At 48.5% G+C, this 5,000-nt stretch overlaps 1 long non-coding RNA gene across 1 annotated transcript in view; it reads left to right on the plus strand.

Annotated features, from left to right (window-relative positions):
- The window catches only part of LOC311615886, an 865,760-nt gene that overhangs the window by 789,667 nt on the left and 71,093 nt on the right, over positions 1–5,000 (plus strand). The gene's annotated exons all lie outside the window — the stretch shown is intronic.

Raw genomic sequence — 5,000 nt, forward strand, 5'->3', positions numbered from 1 at the left:
ACTGACTGTTCTTCCACAGGATGGCGTTAAAAGGGCCACCACGTTGTACTTCTGCATGATTCTCTGCTAATGGCACTTTGGACTTGTTTTGGTGAAGTCATTATAGACATAACATTTATTATCACTGTGGATCCAGTTGTTGGGTATTGGGTTATCAGGTATTGGAAGAAATAAATTTTGAGAAGGTGTGGGAGGAATGTGTTTCATAAAATTGTACAATGAAGGCCATGACTAACCTTTCTTTAAAAAGATATATTTTATTGATTTTTTTTTTTTTTTTTTTTTTTTTTTTTTTTACAGAGAGGAAGGAAGAGGGATAGAGAGTTAGAAACATCGATGAGAGAGAAACATCATTGATCAGCTGCACACCCCCTACTGGGGACGTGCCCGAACCAAGGTACATGCCCTTGACCGGAATCAAACCTGGGACCTTTCAGTGCGCAGGCTGACACTCTATCCACCGAGCCAAACCAGCTAGGGCATAGCTGGAGTTTCAAGTATAAACTCTTGAATAGCCGGAGTTTCAAGCATACTAGGAAAAAAATCTGTAACGAACAGTTACATTACCAGAAAGGGAAAGAAATGTGAGAGAGAAAGAAATTCCAGACAAAGATTTCGGCCTTGATTTTGTCTTTATTCGATGACCTTAGACAAGTTACCGTTAAGCATTGAAGGAAGAACCCGCCATTGTTCCACCCACCCACCCACCCACCCACCCACCCACCCACCCACATCTGGGGGTTGCTGTTTACGTTCCTTCACCTCCGTAAGCTTTTTAGCAGGTATATGTCGAACACTTCTGTTTCACAGGTCAAGACAGGATCAGAGGCCACGGCTATCCTATCCGCCATCGACAACACATCTGTCTGTTTCAGTCTGTCTTTTTTCACGATTCCATCCACTGTCGCGTCGTCCTGATCTGTAAGGGAGGCCTAGACAACCTACAAAAAAATGTGTTTTGTAGTTTATCTTGGAAGAAGACAGAAAACATCACTGTTATTTTTGGTGAAGAAACTCAATTTTGTACAGTTTATTTCGACGTAAATAAAGTGTGAATTTGTATAAATAAAAAAATAAATGGTGACAGGATAAAAGGGAGGGGTTGACCTTTGACATTTCAAAAAAAGGTGGCTGCCGAGTGCCTGCAGCCAAAATGGAGGCCGCCTAAACTCCCTTCTTTGACAGAAAAGATGACTTGTTTATTCCCACACAACTGTGGACGAAAAGGGGCCTATGTGCTAGCTGACCTGACGACCTCAGGGAAGGCCTGCACTGCGGGAGTTGAAAACGGAAAGGCCTAAAGCGAGCACAGGGATGGTCTGAAGGGAGCCTATAACTAAGAGCAGTTCTGGTGGGTAGTCTCGTGCTCCCTCCCCCGCTCCCCCGACCCCCACCCCTCATACTCACAAACACAACCAAATGCGCCTGTGAGCCAGGACAGAGACCATAGATTCCTTCATTGTTTTTTTTTTTTAATTTTTTTTATTTTATTTTATTGATTTTGTACAGTGAGGAAGGGAGAGAGATAGAGAGTTAGAAACATCGATGAGAGAGAGTCATCGATCAGCTGCCTCTTGCACACCCCCTACTGGGGATATGCCCGCAACCAAGGTACATGCCCTTGACCGGAATCAAACCCTGGGACCCTTCAGTCCCCAAGCCGACGACGCTCTACCCATTGAGCCAAACCGGTCTCAGAGGCAGATTCCTTCATTGTTATTGTTATCATGTGTATTGTTGCCTGTTAGTTAACTATCTATCCTGCACCCAGCTAAGTAAAAGAAGTAGGTGTGACACTGGCCAGTTTGGCTCAGTCAGTGGGTAGAGTCGATGTCGGCCAGGCCTGGGGACCTTAGGATTCCGGGTTCAATTCCAGTCAAGGGTACAGGCAAGGCCCAGGTCGTGGGCTTGATCCCCAGTAGGGGGCAGCAGCCCACCGGTAATTGACTCTCACCGATGATGTTTCTGTCTGTCTCCCACTCTCTTCCTCTGGGAAATCAATGAAAATGTACTTAATTAAGAACGAAAGAGAGGCCGAAGCCGGTTTGGCTCAGTGGTAGAGCGTCGGTCTGCGGACTGAAAGGTCCCAGGTTCGATTCCGGTCAAGGGCATGTACATTGGTTGCGGGCACATCCCCGGTAGGGGGTGTGCAAGAGGCAGCTGTTCGATGTTTCTCTCTCATCGACGTTTCTAGCTCTCTATCTCTCTCCCTTCCTCTCTGTAAAAAATCAATAAAATATATTTAAAAAAAAAAAAAAAAACACGAAAAAGAGAGAGAGAGAGAGAGAGAGAGAGAGAGAGAGAGAGAGAGAGAGAGAGAGAGAGGGAAAACAAACAAAAACAATTGTTCTCCGGAGCATTGTCCCAACTCCTTGAGATTCTGCTTCCTGGCCAGTGTGGACAGTTTGGCTCAAGTAAAGTCATAAAATTTCTCTACAGGTTTGAATGTTTTCACATGAACACAATGTATACACCTACTGGGTTCTGAGGGCGGGGCAACAGAGTCAATTTATGAGATCTGCTGTGAAACTGCAGAGGAGTCTGTTTTTGCTGTTAAAACAGTCCCAGAGGCTGGCAGAGATGCCTCTCACTCTCGGCTCGGTACTCATGCCTCTCTGTAGAGGCGGTACCTTGAGAGTCCCCCTTTTTTTGGGTACATACTCCCCAACACTCGGGAGAAATTAGACTCGGGGGGGGTCCCACCAGAAAAAAAGGCTAATCTTCCTTGGCAACCTAGCCTGGCTGCCCGCCCCCCCCCCCCCCCCCCCCGCTATAAATAAAGTGGACAATGGAGAGGTCTGGCCAGTTCCTGGCACCATGGGGTTGCATGCTACCCTGCCTGCAGCTAGATAGACCTGTTTTCCCATCCCCAGGGAAGTGAATGGAGAATGAGGCCTTCTCAGATCCCTGTGGAAAAGCACCTAATTAGGCGGGGGTGGGTGGGTGGGTGGTGGTGGTGGTGGTGGTGGTGGTGGTGGTGGTGGGGTGTTCCGCCACCGGTGTGTGTGTGTGTGTGTGTGTGTGTGTGTGTGTGTGTGTGTGTACGTGTACACGTGTGTTCACTGGACAAAGGGGAAGAGCTCATCGTGTGGAGGTATTGCTGCAGGGAGGTCTGTCAGAGGATGCAAGAGCCTGGCTGGTCCGTCTACCTGAAAAAATCCAAACAAACTCTGGACGGAAAGGGGCCGCACGCTATCTATCTAACCTTGCGAGCTCAGGGAAGGCCTTTGTGAGAGGAGACCCAAAGTAACCGCCAAAGATGGTCTGAAATGAAAACTCTGTCACTAAAAGCAGTGGATGGCAGGCAGGTAGCCATTTCCTAGGCCAGTGTTTTTCAACCTTTGTTGGGCAAAGGCACACTTGTTTCATGAAAAAAATCACGAGGCACACCACCATTAGAAAATGTTAAAAAATTTAACTCTGTGCCTATATTGACTATATATAAAGTAATTCTCTTGAATAGGAATCAAATAAACACAAAGAAAGTATTTTATAATTACTTTATTATGAAATATTAAGTAAACAAAATAGTGAAAAATTATAAAACTCCTGTCTTCTCTGCACCTACGGCACACCAGGCAACATCTCAGCGGTTGAAAAACGCTGTGACCTAGGCTAGAATCTTCTCCGCCTTGACAAAAGTCAACCTTTATCTTCACTGAGCCTGTCTATTGTCTTTTGCCCAATAGGATAACTGTATTCCTTTGGAATGTCAGGGACACACCCGTCTTTCCAGGCCCCTCTGGGCACGCCCAGCCTCCTTGTTATGCTTATTATTGTTGGCTGTTCGCAGTTGTCTCAAATACACTCACAGGAAGCAAGTCAGCTTCCGCGTGTCCCCCCCCCCTTCCCCCAGCCTGCGTGATTTCCCCCATTCCCCTCCCCACCCCCCCAGGTCAGCACTTAGAATGAAACCCCCTCACCTGAGGGATGAGAGGGAGGAAGGGAGCTGGGGTGGGGGATGGGGTAGAAAAATAAGCGCGGGGGGGGGGGGGGGGCCCCCGCGACGGGGGGCGGGGAGGTCTGGTCAGGGCGGGCCGGGCGATACATTCCAATGGATCTCACTCCAAGGCTTCATTCAAATGCAGAAAGCTCTCTGGTGACGTCAGGGCCTCGGACCTTGCCTCGGGCTTATCTGACTCCCCCAAGAACGGATGGCTGGCTGGCTGGCTGACAAAGACTTCTTGTAGCTAGGTGGGTGCAGGCTAGTTCATAGTCAATCATCAACTCAGTAATCATGATGGGATCTGTGACATTCACACAGCCGTGCCTGCCTGTGATTCCAGGATTCCAGAAAGAAGGAAGGCGACGGGCAGGCAAGCAGGCAGGCAGGCAGGCAGGCAGGCAGGCAGGCAGGCAGGCTCTGTCAGGGAAGATGCCGGCATAGGCACAGGGATCACTCAGCCCGAACTGATTTTAGTCTGTAAAGCCACCACACATGGCCTCCACTGAGCTTGTCCTCCCATTGGGCAAACCATGGTGACTGTAAAGTCCCGATCCCAACACCCGCGCGCGCGCGAACCCCGCCCCCCCCCCCCCCCCCCCGGGAGGGAGTTAGTTGTATTAAAAAATCAAGCTAAAGGAGTGTGAATGTAAAATGTTCAAAGGAAGTCTGTGTTTACCAACCACCATTTAAAGAAAACAAACCAAGAAAGAGATGAAAGGTCAAAACTCTGTCCAAGAGGGTCATCTGCTGTGTGAAAAGCCAGGGTTCGGCAACAGGGGATATTTTCTTCCTCTCAGGGGATTATGAAAAGCATCCATGACAGTAAAGGGGGTGGGTGTGTGGGTGGGTGCTGTCATTGAAAAGGCTAGGCGAGCAGGGAGAGCTATACCATTTAAAGGCATACCCTATCCGTTTTTCCTTTCGCAGCATGTACACAATGAATTCATGTTTAGTTTGGAACCAAATTACTTCTTGAGTCTCTTCTTCCTCCTCCTCCTCCTCCTCCTCCTCCTCCTCCTCCTCCTCCTCCTCCTCCTCCTCCTCCTCCTCCTCC

Source organism: Pipistrellus hanaki, assembly GCF_964339955.1.
Source record: "Pipistrellus hanaki genome assembly, contig: scaffold_23, whole genome shotgun sequence".
In the NCBI taxonomy this organism is placed as follows: domain Eukaryota; kingdom Metazoa; phylum Chordata; class Mammalia; order Chiroptera; family Vespertilionidae; genus Pipistrellus; species Pipistrellus hanaki.